The sequence below is a fragment of the Henckelia pumila genome, chromosome 2, assembly GCF_033568475.1.
Source record: "Henckelia pumila isolate YLH828 chromosome 2, ASM3356847v2, whole genome shotgun sequence".
Taxonomy (NCBI): Eukaryota; Viridiplantae; Streptophyta; class Magnoliopsida; order Lamiales; family Gesneriaceae; genus Henckelia; species Henckelia pumila.
In genome coordinates, this window is record NC_133121.1 from 57,099,684 (window position 1) to 57,112,128 (window position 12,445).

Consider the following 12,445-nt stretch of genomic DNA (forward strand, 5'->3'; position numbering starts at 1 on the left):
TTTAAATAAATAATAATAATCAACATAAAGATAATATACCAACAAAACTTTATTTAAAACTCCTAATAATAATAATAATCTGATACTAAAACTCAAATCCCAAAATATTAAAATAGGGAATTTTTAAATATTAATAAAAGTCATTAAAATGACTTATTTTGGCTAAAAATCAACTCTTAATATAAATATATAACTAAATACTAAAATTTTCTTGAAAAAATACCTAAAAATATTATTTTAAGGCTCATAAAATTCATAAAATATTTTTGGCTAAGAATTTTGGTATCTCATCCGTCCACGGTCCCGTCTACGCGATCAAAACAATTAATTCCTTAAAAATCTAAAAATATCATAATTGCAGGTTAAATGCTAAAATAAATTTAAATCATGCATATATTTCACATAATATCACATAAATACATTTAACCCCAAATATAAAATTTAAATAATTATTTTCCTTAATTATGCATGCAAATTTACGTATTAAAAATTTTCGGGTGTTACAATTCTCCCCCCCCCCCCTCCTTAAATTGAATTTCGTCCTCGAAATTGAAGTACTTACCCGAATAGCTCTGGGTAGCGAGTTCTCATGCCGGCCTCGGTCTCCCAAGTGGCTTCCTCCTCAGAGTGATTCAACCACTGAACTTTGACCATCGGTATGACCCGCGTCCTCAATCTCCGCTTCTCTCTGGCTAAGATCCGAACAGGTCTCTCCTCAAATACTAGATCCGGTGCTAACCTCAAAGGCTCGTAATCCAATAAATGTGCCGGATTCGAGACGTATCTCCGCAGCATGGATACATGGAAGACGTCGTGCACTGCTGCAAGCCCTGGCGGTAGTGCTAATCGGTATGCCAAAGTGTCAACTCTCTCCAAGATCTCAAATGGCCCAATATATCTCGGATTCAGCTTACCTCTTCGACCAAATCTCATCACCCCATCATAGGTGATATCTTCAGAAACACATGATCCCCAACAGCAAACTCAAGATCTCGTCGTCGAGTATCAGCATAACTCTTCTGACGACTCTGAGCAGTCCTCATACGATCTCGAATCTGAATCACAATGTCTGCAGTCTGCTGTACAATCTCGAGACCAAGTAGAATCCTCTCACCGACTTCATCCCAATGCACGGGAGATCTGCATCTTCTCCCGTAGAGAGCTGCATAAGGAGCCATACCTATAGATGCCTGGAAACTGTTGTTGTAGGTAAACTCCACTAACGGCAATCTGGTCTCCCAAGAGCCCTGAAAATCAATGACGTAAGCTCTCAATAGATCTTCGAGAACCTGAATCACTCTCTCAGACTGCCCGTCTGTTTGGGGGTGGAAAGTTGTACTGAACAGTAATCTAGTCCCTAATGCTGTATGCAGACTCTTCCAAAACGCAGATGTGAATCTTGGATCTCTATCAGATACAATAGAAACCGGTATGCCATGCAGTCTAACAATCTCCTTGATATAAAGCTCTGCATACTAGTTCAAAGAATAAGTAGTCCTCACCGGCAGAAAATGAGCTGACTTAGTGAGTCTATCCACGATCACCCAAATAGCTGTACAGCCTCTGACACTCCTCGGAAAACCCACTACAAAATCCATAGTGATGTTCTCCCACTTCCACTCCGGAATGGGTAGAGGCTTAAGCAACCCTGCCGGATGCTGATTCTCTGCCTTGACCTGCTGACAAGTCAAGCACTCAGATACAAATCGACCAATATCTCTCTTCATGCCGGGCCACCAATACAACGTCTGCAAATCTTTATACATCTTCGTACTTCCTGGATGAATGGAATGCGGAGATGTGTGAGCCTCTGTCAAGATCTCGGTCCTCAACCGATCAATGTTCGGTACCCACATACGACCTCGATACCAAACGATGCCATCCATGACAGTATAAATGAGACTACCCTTGGCTTTATCTCTCTGCTTCAACCGCTGTAACTCCTCATTCGCAGGTTGTCCCTCTCTGATACGATCTCGAAGATTCGGCTGTACTACTAACACTGCCAAACTCGGTGCGTGACCGCCCGAATAGTATTCCAAACCGAATCTCTGTATCTCCTTCTAAAGTGGCAACTGTACTCTCAAACAGGATACCACTGAAGTCTTTCGACTCAATGCATCGGCCACCACATTAGCCTTGCCCGGATGGTAGCTAATGTCGCAGTCGTAATCCTTCACCAACTCTAGCCATCTGCGCTGCCTCATGTTCAACTCCTTCTGGGTGAAGAAGTACTTAAGACTCTTATGGTTGGTGAAAATCTTGCACTTCTCACCATACAGATAGTGCCTCCAAATTTTCAAAGCAAAAACCACTACTGCTAGCTCCAAGCCATGCGTCGGATAGTTCTGCTCATGAATCTTCAACTGTCTCGACGCATAGGCAATGGCTCGGTCACTCTGCATCAATACGGCGCCCAACCATAGCTTAGACGCGTCCGTGTAAACCACTAACTCCTCATGTGTAACAGGCATCGCCAACACTGGCGCAGATGTGAGTGCTTCCTTAAGTCGATCAAAGCTCCTCTGACAGTCTGAAATCCATACAAACTTCGCATTTTTCTTGGTCAAGGAAGTCAAGGGTACTGCAATAGAAGAAAAGCCGTTGATGAACTTCCGGTAGTAGCCTGCTAAACCCAAGAAACTGCAAATCTCTGAAGCATTCTTCGGAATTCCCCAATCCTGCACTGCCTGTACCTTCGTCTGATCCACTGCTATCCCATCTCTTGAAACTATATGGCCAAGAAACGCCACCTGCTCTAGCCAAAACTCGCACTTACTAAATTTCGCATACAGTCAATGCTCCCTTAAAGTCTGCAATGCTCCTCAATGCTCCTCGAGTACATCAAGATATCATCAATGAAGACTATGATAAACTAATCTACGTACGGCTGAAATACGCGGTTCATGAGATCCATGAAGACCGCTGGAGCATTGGTCAATCCAAACGGCATTACTAAGAACTCGTAATGCCCATAGCATGTCCGGAAAGCAGTCTTGGTCAAATCCGCATCTCTTATCCTCAACTGATGATAGCCAGATCGCAGATCGATCTTAGAGAAAACCGAAGCTCCCTGCAACTGATCAAACAAATCCTCAATCCTCGGCAGTGGATACTTGTTCTTCACTGTGACTCTATTGAGCTCTCGGTAATGGATACAAAGCCTCATGCTACCATCTTTCTTTTTCACAAACAACATTGGAGCTCCCCAAGGAGAAAAGCTAGGGCGAATAAAGCCCTTCTCCAACAATTCCTGAATCTGCTCCTTCAACTCTTTCATCTCTGTCGGAGCGAGTCGATACGGTGCCTTAGAGATAGGCACAGTACCTGGTATCAGATCAATACTGAACTCCACCTCTCTAGCTGGTGGAACTCCCGAAACGTCCTCCGGAAAGACATCTGAAAAGTCACGAACCACCTCTATATCTGACAATGATCTGCTGGGTGGTTCTGATGAAGTGACCACACTGGCGAGAAACCCCTGGTAACCACGTCTCAATAACTTCCTCGCACGTGTATAATAAATCACAGGCGAGATCTCACTGCTCGGAGATGCATAGAAAACAAACTGGTCGCCCTCCTCTGGTTTCACTGCCACTGTTCTCTACCGGAAATCAATCACTGCTCTGTTGACCGACAGCCAATCCATACCCAAAATCAGATTGAATCCAGTCAACGGTAAGACCACTAAATCTGCCCTGACGGTGCGCCCCTGTAAATCCATCTCCAAGCCTCTGCAGATACTAGTGGTAGAAAGAACCTGTCCAGATGGCATAGTTACATCATACCCTGTTTCAGTAACCTCGGGCTTAATGCCTATCCGTCTGATAAATTCCAAGGAGATAAATGAATTCATAGCTCCCGAATCTAGCAATGCATACATGGAGTTTCCTCCTACTAGAATTCTCCCTGCATGCAGAAAATCCCAACAATCGCAGACTAAACTTACTCTCTCCCAATAAAAGTTATAAAATATTTCTCTTAATTAAACACAAGTAATAAATACATCTTACTCTAATCATGCAATCAGGCAACCCATGCAAATTAAAATCATGAAGTAAATTCCCAAAAATTTCTTAAAAGAATAAGTTAGGATATACCGGTGATTAAGGAGGTATCTGGGTCTGCCTCCTCAGCCTGCATGACAAACACCCGCCCAGTGGTGTTCTTCCTCCTTGGGCAGTTGTATGCCACATGCCCTGGCTCCTTGCAGTGGTAGCAAACATTGGAATCGATCAAACACTGACCTGAGTGAGGCCTCTGACACTGCGGGCACAAGGGAACTACTCCTGTCTTAGGGGCCCCGCCCCTCTGCTGCTGCTGTGGCTGGCGCCCTTGAGGCCTCGGCTGCTGTCCCTGCTGATTCGGGCCCTTAGGCGGCCAAGTAAACTGCTTCTTCGCAGGAGGCTGCGAAGATGGTCGATAAGCTCCTGGCTGAAACTGCCTCTTGCCCTGCTGTTCCCTCTGCATCTCACGTCTCCCTTCTTCAGAACGCAATGCTCGGCTAACTGCCGCCTCATAAGTAGTGACATCCAACATGCGAACGCCATGCTTGATGTCAGCCCGCAATCCATCCACAAACTATCTCAACTTATCCGGTGCACTATCAGCAATAAGAGGCACGAAGTGACACCCTCTCTCGAACTGGGTGATATAATCCACCACAGAATTGTCCCCCTGACGGAGACTCATGAACTCCCGGATCATGCGGCTGCGCACATCCTCAGTGAAATACTTGGCATAGAACATACGTCTGAACTCTATCCAAGTCAAAGTAGGTAGGTTCACGCATCTAACGGCGCCCTCCCACCATGAGGCTGCATCCCTTCTCATCATATATACTGCACACTTGACTCTATCCACATCTGTAATCCCAATGTAGTCAAAGATAGACTCCAATGATCGGATCCATCCCTCGGCAATGAGCGGATCAGTGGTGCCTGTAAACTCCTTTGGTCCCTTCTTCTGGAACCGCTCAGCCACATCCTCATCATGGGTAAGCCTAGGTCGTGCAGTTTGCTGCTCTAACAAAGCAGTGATCCCCGCCATCATATTTGCATTGGCCTGCTCCAATGCTGCAAGAGGGTTCTGTGGAGGTGGAGGTCCCCCGCATCTGTTAACCTGTCTCGGAGACATTCTGCACCACAACATATTTCTTTACTTAAATCGCAATGCATAACTTAAGGGTTCTAAAACTTTTCTAACATGAAAATCTTAAATCATTACATATGCTCCTTATAATTCATCAGAAAAAATTTAAAACTTACAGACCGGTAGTAGGATTTTTGAGCTTCACGTGGCAGTAGGACACCCTCCAAGGACCACGCTCTGATACCAATTGAAACGACTACTACTAATAATTGCGGAAATACTTTTTTATTATACTAAAAATAATACTATACATATACGCCCATACATATATGTATAAACATAAAAGAAATTATATTACTACATAAAAATAGCTTAAATACTCGCTGAAAATATCATTATGCATGAAATAAAAATACGAAGTTTGATAATGCAAAATTCCTAAAAATAGAAGGAAATGAACTTGTTTTAAAAAAACTCAACATAATAAAAATAATTGTTTCTTAAACATAAACTAAAATCTGCGATGGTCACGGGGTCCACTACCAGCTCGCTCATACGTCCTCGTCACCGGTAGGAGCAATATTATAATCATCTGACTGACCTGCACCATATAAGCGTAGTGAGCCTAGGGGCTCAACATGTCTAACCCTTTATAGCAAGGTTAAAAATAATGCAACACATATTCATACTAATACATATATGTGTACATGCATGCATGAATAAAATATTTCATCATATTGCTATAAACATCACTGATCTTATTCTTGAACATAAGCATACATAATACAGTTGAGCACGATATTTTGAAACATAATATGGTCATATCCGTAAGTGTGACTAAATCTGTGCCGACTGATCAGTCTCCTGAACCAACGTACGTGGCGGTGATAAATCACCTCTGTGCTGGTAGTAAACTACCTCTTAACATAAATTGTGGATAACCACCTCTGTGTTGTCACACTACTTCAATTCCCATCATAAAAATATTTTTCTCAACACTTGTTCATAATCATAACATGTAAATTTTTCATGAATCCATGCACTGAAAATATGTCCGTAATATATATTTAATTTATTTTCATAATAAATATACTTATACTTAAAATATAAACTTCATGCATAAAATAATTAAATATATATTTCGGACTTAGTTATTTTCATGGGTTGGTCCAGACTGCTGATCACTCACTTTAAGCCCATTAAACTTAAATAAAAGCCCAATAATCATATCTTAGCCCAAATAACTTAATTAACTTAACTGGACCTAAATAAATTATTTAAGACCTTTAACTTAATTAAATCCAATAAAACTCTAGACTGGCCAAAAAATCCAATGAATGACCCAAAAATTCCCATGGGCTCCCAAGCCCATAAAATCATTGGACTAACTTAAATAAATTATTTAAGGCCTAAATAAAATTATTTTGAGGCCCAAATAATTTTCTAACTAATTTTAAAGCCCAAAAATCAATTAAAACATTAATTACTTAAAAATTAAAATACCCGAGCCCGGCCCACCTAAACCGGACCCGGACCCAACTGACCCGACCCACTAAACTACTGACCCGACCCGGGAAACAACCAAAACCCATAACCCAATTCCCCCTTTCTTGCCCTCGGCTCGGCCGTGAGCAGCAGGCCTTTTTGGCCTGCTGCCGGCAGCCCCTGGCTGGAGCGCCGCCGCCCAGACGTAGCCCACGTCTGGGCGGTCCTAACCTAGCCCCTGAACCCAAGCCATGCAACCTAGGAAGGAGAGACCGAGCCCCTTCCAAGCAATCCTAACCTGCGCCGATTTGCACACCTAACCACAAAACCCGATCGGCCTAGTCATTCTCAGACCCAAGCCCTGCCATGGTTCGACTCTAGGAATCCTATCAGACCCACGAACCATTAGCCACAGTCCTGGACAAATCCATGTAAAAAAAACGTGAATATGCATCAAGAAATTTGAAGGAAACGAGGGACATGCATGGTGTATCATCAACTTTTGCATCCATTCACATGTAATCCGAATCAATCATAAAAAAAACAGTAACAAACTTGTAATAGCTCATATGGTGTCCAAGGGAAGGAGTTAAACATGCCTTTATAATTGTTTGAAATAGGTTGATGCGTATAAGGGCTCTGGGACGACGAACGGACCAAAATCCACCAAACTTGAGCTTGATCGGCTATGGGGTTGATGTTTTCTGTCAAAAACGATGGTGGAGGCTGATGAAGAAGGGTGGGAGGTGGCTAGGAAAGTTTTTGATCGGTTGATGGAATTAGTTTTAGGTTTAAATTTTTGAGTAGATAATAGTTTAAATAAATAATAATAATTAACATAAAGATAATATACCAACAAAACTTTATTTAAAACTCCTAATAATAATAATAATCTGATAATAAAACTCAAATCCTGAAATATTAAAATAGGGAATTTTAAAATATTAATAAAAGTCATTAAAATGACTTATTTTGGCTAAAAATCAACCCTTAATATAAATATATAACTAAATACTAAAATTTTCTTGACAAAATACCTTAAAATATTATTTTAAGGCTCATAAAATTCATAAAATATTTTTGGCTAAGAATTTTGGTATGTCGTCCGTCCACGGTCCCGTCTAGGCGATCAAAACAATTAATTCCTTAAAAATATAAAAATACCATAATTGCGGTTTAAATGCTAAAATAAATTTAAATCATGCATATAGAACATATATGACTTCGGTATTTACATTGAGTGATGAAGTAAATGATCTATTTAACTTCAAATGTTATGTAACTTGGCGAAGTAAAAACATGCCCTTACTACAGCAGTTTCATTAATTGACGAAGTAATAAAGTACATATGGCTTCGGCTTTTACATTGATTGATGAAGTAAAAATATATGTATCACTAAATCAACATTAAACAATTTTAATTAGATACAATAACACCATTAATATATATATATATATCTGAAACGTAAAATACACTAATTAGATTGATAAATTATCCATCCAAAAGTACATCCATCAATAAAAAATTATGCATCCACGAGTATTTCTACAAAAGATTGATAAATTATCCATCCAAAAGTATATCCATCAATAAAAGTATTATGCATATGACCAATTTATGAACCTACATAGGAGTAGACGAATTCGCTCCATTCACTTCTAATTTCGTCAAATTGAGCTTGGTCGTAATATTGGTTCCTGATGGATCCTGAATACTGAAATGTAAAAAACATAAAATACATTAGAATAAAATTTAAGATCGAGGATTCATATTTGCCAGTTCACAAATAAGGGTAACGACATATGCAGGTACTGATCACAGGTTGTCATTGCAACAGATGATTAAATTAAAACATTACTAAATTGAAAACATAGTACTCTATCAAGGATACATATATATTTGTCATTTCACAAATAATTCCAATAGCTAGCTAAAGAAAACAATCACACTCAATTGATGTTAACAATGTAGTGAACCATAGCTTGTCCACCATAGAAATAGCCAATAAGTGCAGAATCAAATGCCCAGAACATAGAACAGTCGCACGAAATACCATTGACCCAATCCAAACTAGAAACAATAATCCATACATCATAGAGCAGTCGCAAGTAATCTCAGACAATTTTGATTCCAACATTTATCAGCATGGAATAATGGCCTTTTTCGTACGAGAAAATATGATATAAACCAGCGAGCAAGTACAATATGTCAATATCTCTGAAAAAGAGTTGTTTAAAAAATAATTATAAAACCCTTTCACCACTAACAGTGCTAAGACAGAAAGTTTGGAAAGAAGAATGCCAAAAATGCCAACTTCAAAACAGAGCCTACCATAAATGCCAACTTCAAAACAGATGCCAACTTCAGATTCATTTATGAGCAACTAAGTAGCAAAAAAGGATGGAAACAGATTTTCACGTAAACCAAATCATAAAATGAAAAGGAAACTCACCATTTTATCCAAATGTAGATTTTCACATTCAACTATATCTTTCATATACTTCATCACACAAAATCCGCATTCAACCGAACCACTTTGTTTTATATTACCCTACAATGAAATAAAAAAATATTTCAGCAATAAGTTTAGAAAAAAAAAAAACTGAATTAGGTAAGAAAATGAGTAAAGTTCTCAAATATAATATAACACTAAAACACCATCCCTAGTCCCTATAGTACAGTACTTTAACGCCATCAAAATATTGCAATCACATTCGTGTTTTCATATGTAATCACAACATATACCGTCAATTGTTTAAAAAGTGGCCCTTTAGGAATACCTCTTGAAGCATTGTACATCTTGACCCCACTACATTTGATAAAGTCAAATTTTTTTTTTTTTTTCATATGTATAAGAGAATTGATTCGTCAAGATAATCTACTACCTACTTTGTCACTATCTTTTTCCATTCCTCATCTCGACATCTGTTAGTAGTAGAGTCCAGCAAATAGATCATATTTTTATCTATCCACCAAAATAACGCGAAATTATATGCACATATCCATACGTACTTTCTCAAAACTAAACGTGTACACATCCACACGTATTTTCTCAAAAAAAATTACTATCCCAAAGATAATGCTTGATGTCTTATAACTCAAGCCTGGTATTGAATGAAAAATTAGAAAATGGACAATAAAGTTTCGCTGTTAGGTAATCAAAAAGCATTATATGTGCATACTGAATTATACGTCACTTGGATCCTTGGAAAAGTTCAGTTCCATGGCTTGTCAAGGTAATACACGAGCAGAAACCAGACGAACTCTTTGCTGAGATTGTAAGAATCTCAGATACCAATCAATCAAGAAGAGGTAGAAACCGGGTAACATTATGCAAGAATAAAGAAATCCAACATGTAAAACGAAGAAAACAACAAAAGCAATGTACATATGATGTGTATAGAAGAAGAGTTCAAATATTTTCCTCCTAACAAGAGTTAGGCTTGTAATCGACATTATTAATCCAGAGACCAAATCTACTTCACCAGCCAGGTTTGAAATCCCCAATTTTATTCCATTTGATCATCTGAAAAAAGATCAAGAATCTGTTTTTTTTAGAAAATTCAACAAAAAAATTAGACCAAGACTCGATCATTAATATATACCTCCGAGATCTGATGTGTTTTAGCCCAAAATATAACAAAGCAAAGACCGTGTGCAGTGAAAAGGGTTAGTGCAGTATGGACAAGCATGGCACACATTTTCATGTGTGTCTTCTCCTTCTCTTTTAAAACGTACCCATGATTCCCGGAAACCAGCTTGTGTGTCTTCTCCTTCTCTTTTAAATTCCTATATAATCATATTCAAGGTACAGTCACGATCAACACATTTTCGAGCATGGCACACATTTCATGCAGATTCATTTTATTTTGAACGAGAATGAAATTTGTCTACAATCATATAAAAAAGAAGAGAGATAACAAAAGCACATAAAACACACCTTTTTGGATGAGTCATCTTAGCTTTGTTTGCATCTGTAGGTCCAATCATAGAACGTCAATCAGCTACATCATTTGTCTTTTCTAAAACCATTATCAGCACAAGACCACTGATTAATTAAGGCTAAGTACATATTAGTAACTCACACATACAAACATGTCCAGAGGAAGAGGAATAAAATCCTAATATATTGAGCTTTAAAATTAACATGCATTGTAACCAATCAGAAGATTATTCATTATTTTACTCATGTGAATCACACAGTAACATGCCAACTCCAACTCTCCAAGCCATTTAATCTGAGCTACCAGCATCAATTGCTCATTATGCATTAATTTAAAATTTCTAACAAAGTGGTCAACTATAACTAGAGATATCAAAGTGAAGATAGAGAAAAGATACATTGTCATCGAGCGATTAACAATTATAGGGCAAATCTAACCTTATAGGGCAATTAACAATTATCCATAATTGATACAAGGTAATCAACCAAGAAAAGGAATTTTTTTTTAAAAAAATTTAAGCCTCGCTCGATCGGTAAGAATTCATCGAGCGAGCGAGCAGAACTCTGTTTTTATAAATGGAGCCTCGCTTGATCGGTAAGAATTTCCCGATCGAGCGATCAGAACTCTGCTAAAAAAATATCAGAATTGTTCTTGTGCTGTCCTTGGGAGTTTCTGATGCATAAACACCTTCAATCATCTCATATCAACATAAGACATGAAATATAACATGTTTTCTCATATAAAAACTCAAAAGACTCAGTGTATTGAAAAGTTAACTGTCATTTTAAATTTACATACTGAAGTCAGACTATCTAAATAGTTTAGCACATACACTACAGATACCAGATACATTTAAGTATCCACTGATATAAAATTATACCACTTAACAATATAAAAAATCTATGTTATCTGCATGTTCATATGCTGACTAAATTAAACATGAAATATTCCACCTTTTTCTTTAATTCTTTTCCCCTCATCTGGAAGCAAAATAAATATCAAATTAGTTTAAATTTTTTTTGACTTCATCTTGAAAACTATTGCACCCTTGCGATTAAGTGGAAACAAAACGTTACCTCTTCTTCAGGACCAGGAAAACCACTTGTGTTCAAGTTTTGGCGCCAGCCCATCTCATATACGAAAGAAACAAATGGACTCCTGGCCAAAAAAACTTTGAAGTCAAACTCAAGTGATTGCAACAGTTCAAAAATATAAAGCAACTGATATAACAAAGATATTATTTCCTTCATCAGAGTAAATATTCATACAAGACCCGGGGAGGCATTCTGGAGAAGATTCTCATCCAAACAAAAATGTGAGTTAATGTTTGTTTCAAGAATTCTCATCCAAGAGAGATGACATTCTATGATTTCAAAAGTATAGAACTCTCTGAATGTCTCGAGATACTTCAAATGTTCATTGTCGAAACACAAAAAAAGTGATTAAAACAAAAGCTAGGTTAGACGCACCAAAATCATATTAGTGATAGCAAAACATCGACTTTGCAAGCCACTGCAGTCTATAAACAACTGAACAACGATCATCTTTATTAAAAGGATACTATGAAAATAATTATAATAAAATCATCTTAGGTGACCTGCATATCCCAGACGTTCGACACAGCAAAACCAGAAGAAATTACTGCATCCCAAGAACACAAAATCGACAGATCTTCAACTGATATGGAAAAAAAACCCAAAAAAAGAAAAGAAAAGCATGGAATAGAGAAAGAAGCCCATCACCGTGTCCTTAAATTTAGGGAAAAAGACTGGACTATGCTCGAAATAGCTTCATGTTCGTTTAATAGAAATTAAGGAACCCATTGCAAATATTCTAAGAGATAAGACGAATGTTCACAATCTACTCAAATGAAAACGTGTAACTCAATTTCAAGAAAAAAAAATTAAATATACTCATCAAAACA

At 38.1% G+C, this 12,445-nt stretch overlaps 1 long non-coding RNA gene across 1 annotated transcript; it reads right to left on the bottom strand.

Annotated features, from left to right (window-relative positions):
* Nucleotides 1-8,178: 8,178 nt before the first annotated feature.
* On the bottom strand, nucleotides 8,179-9,345 carry LOC140879672 (uncharacterized). Its single transcript, XR_012149482.1, has 3 exons — nucleotides 9,323-9,345; nucleotides 9,030-9,128; nucleotides 8,179-8,291 (listed from the first exon to the last, which is right to left on the bottom strand). It is a non-coding gene; the product is annotated as an uncharacterized lncRNA (long non-coding RNA).
* Nucleotides 9,346-12,445: the final 3,100 nt, after the last annotated feature.